General features: G+C 45.1%; 1 protein-coding gene across 1 annotated transcript in view; it reads left to right on the top strand.

Annotated features, from left to right (window-relative positions):
• The first annotated feature begins 316 nt into the window (after nucleotides 1–316).
• The window catches only part of KATNBL1 (katanin regulatory subunit B1 like 1), a 56511-nt gene continuing 41516 nt past the window's right edge, over nucleotides 317–15311 (top strand). Inside the window, exon 1 of the mRNA XM_062205567.1 lies at nucleotides 317–436. The gene's annotated coding sequence lies outside the window, so the exon portion shown is untranslated. The remainder of the gene's footprint in view (nucleotides 437–15311) is intronic.

The following is a 15311-nucleotide window of genomic DNA, read 5'->3' on the forward strand; positions in this document are numbered from 1 at the left end:
AAACAGCTTGAGAGAAAGTGACCGCACCCAGGTGTACTGAATTTTTATCTTCTTTAAGACAACGCACCTACTTGGCGGAAGTCACGCTCAGGAAATAACTGTCGTTTGCCCACGGAGCCCTGGGATCAGCTCCTGCTGCAGCTAGGACTCGCCAAGCTGGGCTACGGTTTGCACGCGTGGCCACCAGGGGGCGTCGTGGTCACACGCCCTCTTCCCCCTCCCTCCTGTGCTCTGTGACCCGAGAGGGGTGGAGCCGGTGCGGGGGCGGAGCCTAGGCGACGCCCACCGGGAGCTATCCCGGCGGGCCGCGCGCACGGCGGCGTTTGAATGGCTGTGCGTCGGGCCCGGCGGGGGAGCCGACGGACTCTCTAGGCTGCCGGGCGCGGTCAGTCAGCGCCTGGGCACGGCAGGTGCGCCGAGGTACCATGAGGCGCAGGTGAGTGACGGGCGAGCCTGTGCGGGCTGCGTGCCTGCCGCCTAGGGCTTCTCCAGCCCGGGCCCGCTTGCAGGCCCTGCGGCGGCCTGGGCTCGGGCCGGACCGTGGCGGGGCTCCCTGGGTGTCCGCGGCGAGGCCGGGGTGGAGCCCCCGGGTGTCCGCGGCGAGGCTGGGGTGGAGCCCCGGGTGTCCGCGGCGAGGCCGGGGTGGAGCCCCGGCTGTCCGCGGCGGCCTGGGCTCGGGCCGGGGTGGAGCCCCGGGTGTCCGCCGCGGGGCCGGGGAGGAGCCCCGGGTGTCCGCGGCGGCCTGGGCTCGGGCCGGGGTGGAGCCCCGGGTGTCCGCGGCGGCCTGGGCTCGGGCCGGCCCGTGGCGGGGCTCCCCGGGTGTCCGCAGCGGGGCCCGCAGGCCGCCCGAGTGGGCCCGGGGCTCCGGACCTGCTGTCACGTATTTTGGGGTGGAGTCGGCGTCTGCACCCTGGGAAGAGGCGAGGCGAGCCGTGTGGGACCGGTTTCCGAGAGCCGCCTAGGCCCCGCCGCCGCATTTCCTCGTTTTCGGACGGCTGCTCGGCTTCCTGACAGATGAGCTTTTGTCTTGCAGGACAAAAGCTTCGCATAACTGCATGGGAATCGCCGATTTCGACTTTGAAACATCGCTGTGTTTTCTGAAAAGTCGTTCGTAACCGTGCCTAGGGTTTGGTTTTATTGTAAACCGCTCTCTTAAATGGGCTAAATAGAGGCAACAGCGGATTATTTTTTTTCTTCTGTGGCTTATGAAGTTAAACAGGGGCATCTAGGTCAGTTTCTTTGCAGGTTGAAAAAAAATGCCAGGGAAGTTCGTTCTGAAGTCGCCAGGTTAGCATTTGGCCGCGGTGGTGAGGGCGAGTCCACCTGGTAACACTTGGGTGCTTAAGTGTCGTCTTGTTGGCTTTTCAACCAGCTTCAGGCTTGAAGCAGAATCCTATCCGCTGGGGCTTCTGCTCGGCGAATAGCTAGCACTGCAGTAGTAATAATGGGTACTTCTACTCTGTGCTTCATGCACTGAGCATTATTTTAAGCGTTTTCTTTGGGATGGGTAGTATTGCCGACATTTTGACATCGAGGAGTTGAATACCTTGTATAAGCTTAAACTGCTAATACGAATACTTCAGAAAGTTTGTGGGAAATAAAAGTTTCTTTTTGAAATCTGTTCAGTTTTTTTCATAATGCACGTTTTTCATCAGCTTTTTGGAGATCACGTGTATAATTTGAACCCGAGCAGACTCTCCAGACTTCAAACTGCTCCACTGCCTTCTTTATTTGTGGTTCTTCTTAGTTTACAGAATGCTTTCATTTACTCGACTTTGTAGATAAGTGTGTGGATGTTTCTCTGGGTACACATACACTCATTCATACACCATTCAATTGAGATCGCTTTTGTTGAGCAAACTTAAGTTTTGTGCCTAATGAAAACTCCATTGACTATTTTAAGATAAATGGAATTTGTAAGGTTTGTGTATGTGTTATTTTCTAGTTTAAATTACTTTGTTTTATTTCCCATCATTTTAAAGAATAGAATCCTATGTATTTGTATACATCAATGTTTTCATTCTTAAAACTTACTGGGTGGTTACTGTGTTCTTGGGATGATTATACTCAGCTAATAACTCCATGAAAAGAAAGAAAGATCAAAACCAAAATTACTTCATGAGAAATCAACAGTTAAAGAATTAAGTGGTTAGTGTAGTGATTGACGCTCTACACCCTTGAGAGCGAGCCTAGGTTTGATTCACAGCTCTGGCTTCCAACTCCAGCTTCTTGCTACCGCAAACCCTGACAGGCAGCAGGTGATGACTCAAATGATACTTTTGCCGCCTCTGATGGAGACCCACACTGAGTTCCTGGTTCCTGACAGGCCGGTGTCAGCTGTTGGCTGTTATTTGGAGAATAAATTAGTGGATTAGAGCACTTGTGTGCTTGAGTACACTCCCTCCCTCCCTCCCTCTCATGGAAATTTAAAATTGGTAATTGAAAATAAATCAGTTTACACTTTTTTTTTTAAGGATTTACTTATTTGAAGAGTTACGCAGAGAGCACGTGCTTCCATCTGCTGGTACACTCCACAGGTTGCCGCAACAGCCAGGGCTGGGCCAGGCCAGAGTCAGGAGCTTCATCTGGATCTCCCATGTAGGTGGCAGGGGACCAGACATTTCAGCTATCTTCTGTTGCTTTTCCCAGGCCATTAGCAGGGAGCTGAATCGAACGTGGAGCAGCCGGGATACAAACATGTGCCCATATGGGATGACAGCGTCACAGGCAGTAGCTTTACCTGCTATGCCACAATGCTGGCCCCAGTTTATGCTTATTTATAGCAGAGCTTTTACATTTTATCCATTAGTTACCAAATGTGATTGCTTCTATACCCAGCACACTGTTAGGGCCAAGTAGCTATAGGAAAGAAATGTGCCAGGCAACAAACTTTAGAGAGGTTAATGCAATTTGGGATGTGAGATTAACAAGTGTGCGTGTGTCTGTGTCTGTCGTCTTCTGATACTCTTAATTAGCGCAGTGAACATATGCTGATCTGAACTGGGTAAAGCTTCTGCACAGAGCTAACCATTGAAGGATTTATGTAGGACACTGAATGGAAAGATCGATGTGAATTGTAGTGAGGAAACAATATGTTCAAAGACCTGGATGTTAGAGTGAAATTATTTTTCTAAGGAACAGTAGGTCTAGCCTACTTAGAAAGATCCTGATAAGTAAGATTATACGGGGCAAAACTGTGAGGATTGTTGTATAAGACATAATGTGCCCAGCATAAGATAGACTTTTGGAAATTTTAAAACTTTAAGTCGAATTCTTAACTGGGTAGGGTTTCGCCCCTCAGAAGACTCTCGGCAGTGTCACACTGTGGGTGAGGGAGTGCTACTGGCATCTACTGGATAGAGGCCAGAAATGCTGATACACATTTCATTATAGGACAGCCCCTGCATGAAGGAGTAGTACCCCAAATGTCAGTGGTGCTGGGGTTGAGAAACCCCTATTTTAAACTGATTAGCTAGCCTGTACTTGTGTATGTGTAGATTATAGATAAATATGAATCATGGATTTGGGGAGCATGCATTGGGGAGAAGCTGGCACAGAGACCTCAAGAAGGAGGCCTTTGTTTGAATGTGGGAATAGAGAGGCTGTAGGAGTTGGATGATAGCCATAAAAATGCGCAAGTAGTGGTAATGAGACCATTATTTAAATAGCATTTTTTCCTTTTTATTTAAAACAATTGATTTACTTTTTTTTATTTGACAACAGAACAAGAGAAGGATATATCTTCTGTCTGCTGGTTCACTCTTCAAATGCATGCAAGAGTTAAGTGTAGTGGATAAAGCCACAGCCTGGAGTGCTCGCATCCCATATGGGTGCTGGCTGCTTCTCTCCTGATTCAGCTCTCTGCTATGGCTTGGGAAAGCAGAAGATGGCCCAAGTCCTTGCACTTGCATAGGAGACCTGGAAGAAGCTCCTGGCTCCAGGTTGGCACAGCTCCAGTTGTGGCCATCTGGGGAGTGAACCAGCAGATGGAAGACCTGTCTCTCTGCCTCTGCCTCTCTGTAACTCTGCCTTTCAAATAAATAAATCAATCAAAAAAAGAAAAAAGGATTAGTTCTTAAAAAAAACAAAAAGAGATGGGTGGGGCTTGGCCAGGCCAAAGCCAGGAGCTCTGAGCTCCATCCTGTTTTCACATGTGAGTGGCAAGGATCTAAGTCCTTGAGCTATCTGTTACCTCCCAGCATACATTAGCAGGAAACTGGGTCAGAAGCAGAGCCAGGACTAGCACCAAGCACGCCAGTGTGGAACATGGGCATCTCAAGTAGCAGCTCTATTGCTGGGCCACAGTGCCTGCCCCTTAAATAGCATCTTTTTATTTTATTTTATTTTTTTATTTTTTTTTTTGACAGGCAGAGTGGACAGTGAGAGAGAGAGACAGAGAGAAAGGTCTTCCTTTGCCGTTGGTTCACCCTCCAATGGCCCCCGCGGCTGGCGTGCTGCGGCCAGCGCACCGCGCTGATCCGAAGGCAGGAGCCAGGTGCCTATCCTGGTCTCCCATGGGGTGCAGGGCCCAAGGACTTGGGCCATCCTCCACTGCATTCCCTGGCCACAGCAGAGAGCTGGCCTGGAAGAGGGGCAACCGGGACAGAATCCGGCGCCCCTACTGGGACTAGAACCCTGTGTGCCGGTGCCTCAAGGCGGAGGATTAGCCTAGTGAGCCGCGGCGCCGGGTAAATAGCATCTTATTTAAAGATTTACTTATTTATTTGAAAGTCCGAGTTACACAGAGAGAAGAGAAGCAAAAAGAGGTCTTCCATCCGATGGTTCACTCCCCAATTGGCTGCAACGGCTGGAGCTGCGCAGATCCAAAGCCAGGAGCCAGGAGCTTCTGCCGGGTCTCCCACATGAGTGCAGGGGTCCAAGGACTTAGGCCATCCTCCACTGCTTTCCCAGGCCATAGCAGAGAGTGGATCAGAAGTGGAGCAGCTGGGACTCGAACCAGCACCCATATGAGATGCTGGCGTTTCAGGCCAGGGCATTAACCCACTGCGCCATCAGCACCGGCTCCTACATAGCATTTTTTCTAGTTTTAAAAGTAGTATGGGCCGGCACCGTGGCTCAACAGACTAATCCTCCGCCTTGCGGCGCCGGCACACCGGGTTCTAGTCCCAGTCAGGGCGCCGGATTCTGTCCCGGTTGCCCCTCTTCCAGGCCAGCTCTCTGCTGTGGCCCGGGAAGGCAGTGGAGGATGGCCCAAGTGCTTGGGCCCTGCACCCCATGGGAGACCAGGAGAAGCACCTGGCTCCTGCCTTCGGATTAGTGGGGTGCGCTGGCCGCGGCGGCCATTGGAGGGTGAACCAACGGCAAAAAGGAAGACCTTTCTCTCTGTCTGTCTCTCTCTCACTATCCACTCTGCCTGTCAAAAAAAAAAAAAAAAGTAGTATGGGCATGATTCTGTGGCGCAATGGGTTAACGCCCTGGCCTGAGGGATACTGGTTTGAGACCCGGCTGTTCCACTTCCGATCCAGCTCTCTGCTATGGCCTGGGAAAGCAGTAGAAGAAGGCCCAAGTCCTTGGGCCCCTGCATCCAAGTGGGAGACCCGGAAGAAGCTCCTGGCTTCAAATTGGCACTGCTTCAGCTGTGGCGGGCCAATTGGGAGTGAACCAGAGGATGGAGGACTGCTCTCTCTCTGCCTCTCCTCTCTGTGTAACTGACTTTCAAATAAATCTTAAAAAAAAAAAAAAAAAGTAATGTATGTATATTACAGGAAATTGAGGAAGTATAGGGAAAATAAAAATATCACTTCTAAAACCCTTCAAGTAGAAAGAAAAATTGTTAATATTTTAACGTGGTGGTTCCTTTCAACTACTCATACTGATAACTCCTTCCCTTATGAAACTGGGATGGGGGGCTGGCGTTGGTGTAGCTACTGCCTGTAACTCCAGGATCACATAAGGATACTGCTGTTGTCCCAGCTGCTCTACTTCTGATCCAGCTCCCTGATAATGGTCTGGGAAAGCATCGCAAGATGGTCCAAGTGCTTCGGTCCCTGCCACCCACCTGGGAGACCCAGCAAAAGCTCCTGATTCCTGGCTTTGGTCTGGCCCAGTCTTAGTTGTTGCGGAGAGTGAACCAGTGGATGGAAGATCTCTGTCTCTCCATCTCTGCAACTCTGCCTTTCAAATAAAATTAAAAAAAAAAAAAAAAAAGGAACTGGGGTTATACATTTTTTTCCTTGTGGATTGTTTTGCTTTTGTTTTCATTTTTGATTCAGTGTATCATGAGTATGTTCCTTTCTTTGAAAAATGTTACTTTTAATTGTGGTAGTGTGTTCTTCGTCTGTAGTCATTTCGTAAAATTTTTTATTTGAAAGGCAGAGAGACTGAGATCTCCTATCTACTGCTTTACCCTCAAAAAGCCTGAAAGGGGCTGGGTCAGGCCAGTACTTGGTGCTGGGAGCTCCATTTGGGTGTCCCACATGGCTGGCAGGAGCCCAGCCACCTGGGCTGCCATCACCTGTTGCCTCCCAGGGCATGTAACACTGGAAGCTGGAATCAGGAGCTGGTCTAGAACTTGAACCCAGGTGCTTGGAGTAGAATACAGGAGTCCCAAGCTTACACCAGATGCCCAGCTTGTCTGCATTCTTTTGAAATCAGGAATTTTGCTTTGCATTCAAAAGAGACAGTTTGAAGGGAGAAGTATTAGAACAGATAGATGATTGATGAACTACAAAAAATTGGGGTAGAAGTCCATGGTATTTACAAGGTTTTATATCTGGAAACTAAAAGAAGAGTGGAACTGTTGAAATAAGTTGAGATTATCATGATTATTTTCATCCTAGAACTGAAATTTGCCACTCATAAAGACAAGTAATGAGATTTTAATGAAAACCCTAGATGTCTGTTACCTTGCATGCTTCCTCAGATTCCTAAAATTAATCTTTGTTTTTGCTTTATTTGCTAAAGCTTATTTTTATTGATTTACTGATTTATTTATTTACTAGGCTTATTTTCCATGTGTTTCTCAGCATACCCCCTCTTCTCTTCTTTTTGGAAAGGTTTAAAAATTTTTTTTCAATTTAAAATTGTAAATAAGGCTTAGGTTGGTTGGTCGTAAATCTTCACCTTAAGATAGTTTAGGGCTAGTTTTGATCTTTTAAATGTAGAGATTGCTATAGTTTTTTAAATATATATTTTTATTTTTTATTTTTTGACAGGCAGAGTGGACAGTGAGAGAGAGAGAGAGACAGAAAGGTCTTCCTTTTCCATTGGTTCACCCTCCAATGGCCGCTGCGGCCGGCGCATTGTGCTGATCCGATGGCAGGAGCCAGGTGCTTCTCCTGGTCTCCCATGGGGTGCAGGGCCCAAGCACTTGGGCCATCCTCCACTGTACTCCTGGGCCATAGCAGAGAGCTGGCATGGAAGAGGAGCAACCAGGATAGAATCCGGCGCCCCTACTGGGACTAGAACCCGGTGTGCCGGCACTGCAGGTGGAGGATTAGCTTATTGAGCCACGGCGCCGGCCGAGATTGCTATAGTTTTATAAGTCAGTGGTGAATATAGGAATTTTCCTTAAAAATGCTTTTCCAAAAACAGGATGAGTCATGATCTCATACTTGTCTATTACAGTGATGTTTTATCAATCATTGTACTTGTTGATTGCTGTTTGAATGTTGAGCCTGATGGGAGGTGTTTGGGTCATGAGGGCTCTATGCTCATGAATGGATTAATGTCTGTTTTGGGAGTCACTTACTTATCAGGGAAGTGGGTTAGTAATAAATTCTGATGAGTTCCAGACCCCTTCCACTTCTGTGTACCCTTGTCCTCCCTTGAACATGTACTCTGACCATGTGAAGCTTTCCACTGTGTTACCACACAGCATGAAGGACTCACTGTATGTGGTCCTTGGATCTTAGACTTCCCAAGCTTCAGAAGCTGATCTCTATTGGTTAATTTGGTGCTTTCTAGAAAATGTATTGGGGAAAGTAAGATTTTGTTTTTTTAAAGTTTCTCAAGTCTGTTATAAATGGTACATTTACTGGGAACACACACCTTAATTTGGATAGGATATTCTTTGACCATTTTTGGGCAAAATCAAATTATAATTTCTTGCTCATTTTATGAGTATTTTCTCACTAACAGCTTATATCTATTAACTTTGGAGAAGTTTGTATTAAATTTGCCATTCTTGTTTTGGGGCACGAAGAGAGTAGAGATCTCAGAAATGCTGTTCTGTAAGATCCTTCTGTTTGGCTTCTCTCTCCTGTAACCATCCATCTTTCCTTCAGCTTTATGAACTGCCTGAAAAAAATTTTTTTTTTTAAACAAATGACCCAGAGACCTACCATCTATGTATGAGTCATGAATTGCCTATTCTAACATCTCCTCTTCTAACTAGCCTTGAGACAAGTGGCTGAGTGTTTTATAGTGGGAAAGGCAGTATGACTAGAAGTCACAAAGTCACAGCCCTAAGCCTGGCTCTCTTTAGTAACTGGGTGTTCCTCGCTTAATCTTATCTACATTTTGAAATTATCTTCAAGGTCCTTTCCAACTCTGATTGTTTCTCAAGGGGAGACCTCTCAGGAGGAGGGAGACCTAGTTTGTCACATTTATTTGTTTGTTTGTTTTTTAGATTTTATTTATTTATTTGAAGAGGTAGAGTTACAGACAGAGGAAGAGACAGAGAAAGGTCTTCCTTCTGCTGGTTCACTCCCCAAATGGCCGCAACAGCTGGAGCTGTGCTGATCTGAAGCCAGTAGTTTCTTCCCCGTCTCCCACGAGGGTGCAGGGGTACAAGCACTTGGGCCATCTTCCACTGCTTTTCCAGGCCACTGCAGAGAGCTGGATTGGAAGAGGGACTAGAATCAGCACTCATATGGGATGCTGGCGCCACAGGCAGAGGATTAACCTACTGCGCCACAGCCGGCCGGCCCCTAGTTTGTCACATCTTAATATGAATTGGGAGTTACTTGTTCTAGAAACATTTTTTTGTTTGTTATGCAGTTATTATTTTTAATTTAATAAATGTGAATTTACAAAGTGCAACTTTTGTATTGTTGTGGCTTCCCCCCCCCCAACCTCCCTCCCTCCCGTGGCCCTCCCCTCTCCCTCTCCCATCCTGCCTTTCATCGAGTTTCATTTTCAATTACCTTCATATATTGAAGATCAACTTAGTATATACTAAGCAAGGATTTCAACAGGCTGCACTCACACAACCGTACAAGGTATAGGGTATTGTTCGACTAGTAGTGTTTTTAAGTTTCATAGTAAAACACATTAAGGACAGAGAGCCTACATGGGGAGCATGTATGCAGTGACTCCCGTTGTTGATTTAACGATTGGCACTCTTATTTATGACGTCAGCAATCACCCGAGACTCTTGCTATGAGCTGTGTAGGCTATGGAAGCCCCTTAAGTTCACCGACTCTGAACTTGTTTAGTCAAGGCCGTATCATATCACAGTGGAGGTTCCTTCCTCCCTTCAGAGAAAGGCGCCTCTCCTTGATGGCCTGTTCCTTCTGCTGGGGTCTTGTTCACCAGGATCTTTTCATTTAGATTGTTTTTTTTTGCCATCGTGTCATGGCTTTCCATGCCTGTGAGACTCTCATGGACCTTTTAGCCAGATCTGAATTCCCGAAGGGTTGATTCTGAGGCCAGAGTGCTGTTTGGGGCATTTGCCATTCTATGAGTCTGCTGTGTGTCCTGCTTCCCCCGCAGGATCATTCTCTCCCTTTTAATTCTATCCTTCATTATTTGCTTACACTGGTCTTATTTGTGAAATCTCTTTGACACATACCCTATCTTTTTGATCGGTTTTGTATTTATACTTATCACTTTACCAAGTGCACTGGCATTGGTACCTGCCTCCTTGGTAAGATTGAGTTGAAATCCCCTGGCACATTTCTAGTTCCACCATTGGAGGTAAGTCCGAGTGAGCATGTGCCAACCTATATATCTCCTCCCTCTCTTATTCCCACTCCTATGTTTAACAGAGATCACTTTTCTGTTAATTTTAAATGCCTAAGAATGATTGTGCATTGATTACAGAGTTCAACCAGTGGTCTTATGTAGAACAAACAGAGCAGCAGCAACAACAACAACAACAAAAATACTAAAAGGAATAAAATAGTAAGTTGTTCCTCAACAGTCTAGACAAGGGCTGATCGTGTAATTGTCTCTCATAGTGTCCATTTCACTTCAATGGGTATCATTTTAGATGCTCGTTTAGGTGCCATTGATCAGGGAGAGCATATGATATTTGTCCCTTTTGGACTGGCTTATTTCACTCAGCATGATGTTTTCCAGCTTCCTCCATTTTGTTGTAAATGCCCGGATTTCATTGTTTTTTACTGCTGTATAGTGTTCCATAGAGTACATATCCCATAGTTTCTTTATCCAGTCATCCGTTGATGGACATTTAGGTTGATTCCATGTCTTAGCTATTGTGAATTGAGCTGCAACAAATACTGAGGTGCAAATGGCTCTTTTTTTCTCCCCTTTAATTCCATTTGGGTAAATTCCAAGGAGTGGGATGGCTGGGTCCTGTGGTAGTGCTATATTCAGGTTTCTGAGGACTCTCCAAACTGTCTTCCATAGTGGCGTTACCAGTTTGCATTCCCACCAACAGTGGATTAGTGTCCCTTTTCCCCCACATCCTCGCCAGCATCTGTTGTTGGTTGATTTCTGTATGTAAGCCAAACTAACCGAAGTGAGGTGAAACCTCATTGTGGTTTTGATCTGCATTTCCCTGATGGCTAGTGTTCCCTGAGCATTTTTTCATGTGTCTGTTGGCCATTTGGATTTTCTCTTTTGAGAAATGTCTGTTAAGGTCCTTGGCCCATTTTTTTATTGGGTTGTTTGTTTTGATTTTGTGGTGTTTTTTGATCATTTTATAGATTCTAGTTGTTAATCCTTTATCTGTTGTGTAGTTTGCAAATAACGTCTCCCATTCTGTTGGTTGCCTCTTCACTTTCCTGACTGTTTCCTTTGCTGTAAAGAAACTCTTCAATTTGAGGTAATCCCATTTGTTTATTTTATCTTTGATTACCCGTGCCTCTGGGGTCTTCTCCAGGAATTCTTCGCCTGTTCCAATATGTTGAAGGGTTTCCCCTATGCTCTCAATTAGTTTCATGGTGTCATGGTGCATCTCTAGTTCTTTGATCCATGTTGAGTGGATTTTTGTATAAGGTGTAAGGTAGTGGTCTTGCTTCATACTTCGACATGTGGACATCCAGTTTTCCCAGCACCATTTGTTGAAGAGGCTGTCCTTGTTCCAGGGGTTGGTTTTAGGTCCTTTGTTGAATATGAGTTGGTTATAGATGTTTGGATTGACCTCCAGTGTATAGAAACATTTTTAAAAGCTATATAATAGTATAAATAAGATTTTTGGGGGGGAGGAAAGGCACACAGTTTGTTTATGTGTGTTAAATAGGATTTAAATGCATTAGAATATAAGCTTCAGGAGGACAGGATCTTTGTTTCTCCAAGGCTTAAATTAGCCTATAACACAAGTAATGGATTCTTGCCCGAGCAAGGCTAACTTGTGCACAGATACTCTTGAGTAACTTCAGAGAACTCAGAACACAAACCAGTTGGAGTGTAACCTCACTCCGATGGTATAAAAATTCCTCCTCGTGGCAGTAAAGCATCCATTGTTCACTTTGCTGCCTTTCAGAACTATTAAGCAATTGCTGCCTTACTGTCCCTGCCATTGGCCAAGTTCTATCCATTACTCTGTTTTACTTTAATGCGTTTTTTATTGTGCCTTTTACTTACAAAAGCCTATGCCCTCCCCATTCTCTATACCACTTAATAACATTGTTGATAGTATGTTGTAGAAAAAAATCATGTATTGATGAAAATTTGGCAGTCTTGACCATTTTCTTCTAGTTATCCTAGTTCTACAACTACCATATGAATAATCAAGAATAGTTTTTCATCATAAAATTCCTAAATGGGGCAGTCATTTGGCATAGCCATTAAGATGTCACTTGGGATGCCCACATCCCAAACCAGGGTGCTTGGGTTTGAGTCCAATTCTCTACACCAGCTTCCTGCTGATGTGCCCTCTGGGAGGCAAGAGATAGCTTAAGTACTTGGGTCTCTCCACCCACATGGGAGAATAAGTGGGTTGTTTAAGGACTGAATACCAGTGGCTAGAGCATTTTGGAAGCTGATACTATTGTCCAAGGTGGTTGGTGGTTTCACCTAGGTTGTTGTTAATGGAAATGAAGAAAAATGAACAATTTGAGAGTATATTTTAAAGGCAGAGGGAATGGATTGCCTGTAGGGAATTGATGGAAAGAGAAATCAAGGGGGGCCAGCGCCGTGGCTCACTTGGTTAATCCTCCGCCGCCAGCATCCCATATGGGTGCCGGGTTCTAGTCCTGATTGCTCCTCTTTCAGTCCAGCTCTCTGCTGTGACCCGGGAAGGCCCAAGTGCTTGGGCCCTGCACCTGCATGGGAGACCAGGAGAAGCACCTGACTCCTGGCTTCGGATCAGTACGGTGCGCCGGCCGCAGCGCTGGCCGCAGTGGCCACTGGGGGGTGAACCAAGGGAAGAGGAAGACCTTTCTCTCTGTCTCTCTCTCTCACTGTCCACTCTGCCTGTCAAAAAAAAAAAGAGAGAGAAATCAAGATTGAGTCCTTTGTTTTGGGCTTGAGAAACTGAGAGGCTGATTACTTTGTTAGCTGAGTTGGAGATAATGGGGATAAGCAGATTTGAGAGGGTGCATATTAAGAATTCTGTTTTCATTATGTTAAGAGTCAAGAATAATGACTTTTTAGAAAGGATTTATGTATTTATTATTTTAAAGAGTTATGCAGAGAGAGGAAGAAACAGGGAGGAGTCTCCCATCTGCTGGTTCACTCCCCATGCAGTGCAACAGTCAGGAACTTCATCTGGTTCTCCCATGCTAGTGGCGAGGGCCCAAGCATTTGGGCCAGCCCCTGCTGCTTGTCCCGGGTCATTAGCAGAGAGCTGGATCAGAAGTGGAGCAGCCAGGACAGGAACCAGCACCCATATGGGTTGTTGGCATTGCAGTCAACTTTACTCACTACACTACAATGCCAGCTCAAATACCAAAGAATGCCAACTCTTAGATGTCGATGTGGTTTTGAGTATTAGGCAGTTGTACATATACGTCCATAGGTTAAGGTAAAAATTTTTAAATCAAGATTAATATTTTAATTTTGATTATAGTTAAATTTGGAACTAGGAGTCATACCTGTGTATGATTACATTGCTGGAGAAGGAAGTGTTCCCTAAGAGTAAGGGAGCATTTGCCAACCTCTTATATGTACTGTAATCCTTACATGTTGAATGCAACAGCATCTTCCATTGATTTCTTAGTTTAATTTTCAAAATGATCTGTGCTGCTCCCCCCTTTAAAGATTGATTTATTCACTTGATAGTCAAAACCACAGAGATGAAAGGAGAGAGAGATGGCCACAATGGCCTGGTGTTGGCCAGGCCAAAGCCAGGAGCCAGGAATTTCATCTGGGTCTTCCATGTGAACACTTGGACCATCTTCCGCGGCTTTTCCTAGGCTACCAGCAGGGAGCTGAACCAGAAGCAGAGCAGCCAGGACACAAACCAGCACTCATAGGGAATGCCATTGTCACATTCAGCAGCCTTACCCACTATGCCCAACGCCAGCCCCAGTCTGTACTTTAAAAAAAAAAAAAAGTCTTATTTTTTATTTGAAAGGCTAAGAAAGAGACAGAGCTTCCATTTGCTAGTTTGCTTCCCAAATGCTAGCAACAGCTGAGATTGGTCCAGGCAGAAGCTGGGAGCCTGGAACTCAATCTGTGTCTCCCGCACCTGGTGGGGACCTAACTACTTGAGCTATCACCTGCTGCCTCCCAGTGTGTGCATTAGCAAGAAGCTGGACTCAGAAGCAAAGCTGAAACTTGAACTCAGGCACTGCAATATGGGATATGGAAGTCCCAAGCAACATCTTAACTGCTGTGCCAAATGCTTACCCCATATTGTTTTCCAAGGTTTTAGGGCATGTTTCAACTTTTGACTTCCATTGCTACAGAAATTAGATACTTTATGACAAGGTTTATGAAGTGGCAAGTTTCAAATCATGAAGATAATGTTTTAAAATTAGTTTTATCAACTTTTCTTTTTGAGTGTTGAATACTATTTTATTGATATAGCCATACATATAGAGTGTCCTGAAAACATTAGAAACACTTTTAGTAGTTAAACAGTGGGTCGAAAAGAATGCTTAATGTGACACTATTTTATATATGTATAGATATTTTTTTGAGTTCAAGGAGATAATTGGAAAGGATTATTTTTCCCTGTATTTCCAGAGAAATACTGTAATATTCTAACTGAGAGAGATGGGCAAATTCACCAAAACATGCTGAAGGCATAAAAAAAACCTCTAAGTCTCCTGAAGATTCAGTTGTTTATATAGCTACTTAACAAGACATATTATTAATACATTTTAATGTACTTAAAATAGAAAACTTGGTAACAAATTTAAAAGGCCCAAATAGGAAAAATAACATTCTTACCTCATCCCCTAGCCATCTTCCTAGGTAACCTTTGTCCAGTTTCTTGTGTAGCCTTCCAAAGATACTTAATATAAGTAATTATTCACTTTTTTTTTTCCTAAATGGCAACGTGCTCAATATCTTACCTATCAAGCCTCCCACCCCCACCCCCCTTTTTCAGTGTAAGGTGTAGGTCATGTAAAAACCAAGTTCTGTAGTCCAAAACTACTAATGAAGATAATGATAAATGGCCACCTAGTTCACAGAATTTTCCTAATTTCATTTTCCCATTATGAGCACCTTAATGGATATAGTAGATTTGATTGTTAAAACTGAAAAAGTGGTACTAGTTCCTGCTTGTCAATCTATTTTGTAATTTTTATTTCAGGATGATTCATTCATAAGAGTTAGGATTCTGTTTGATCTAAATTGATTGAAATGATGTCATTTATTATACCCACTTAATCTCCACAAACCTATCTTTATTTCATGTTTGATGCCTTCCTGAATTAGACATTTCTCAAGTCAGCCCTCAGGGGCAGTGTGGTGAATCATCACACCATGGGTCATCATTCTGCAAATATTAAACCATTGGAATTCCATGTGCTAGGTTTTTTTTTTTTGACAGGCAGAGTGGACAGAGAGACATAGAGAAAGGTCTTCTTTTACTGTTGGTTCACCCTCCAATGGCCGCCGCGGCCGGCGCAACGCGGCCAATCCGAAGCCAGGAGCCAGGTGCTTCTCCTGGTCTCCCATGTGGGTGCAGGGCCCAAGCACTTGGGCCATCCTCCACTGCCTTCCCGGGTCACAGCAGAGAGCTGGACTGGAATAGGAGCAACCAGGAC

The sequence above is a fragment of the Lepus europaeus genome, chromosome 11, assembly GCF_033115175.1.
Source record: "Lepus europaeus isolate LE1 chromosome 11, mLepTim1.pri, whole genome shotgun sequence".
In the NCBI taxonomy this organism is placed as follows: domain Eukaryota; kingdom Metazoa; phylum Chordata; class Mammalia; order Lagomorpha; family Leporidae; genus Lepus; species Lepus europaeus.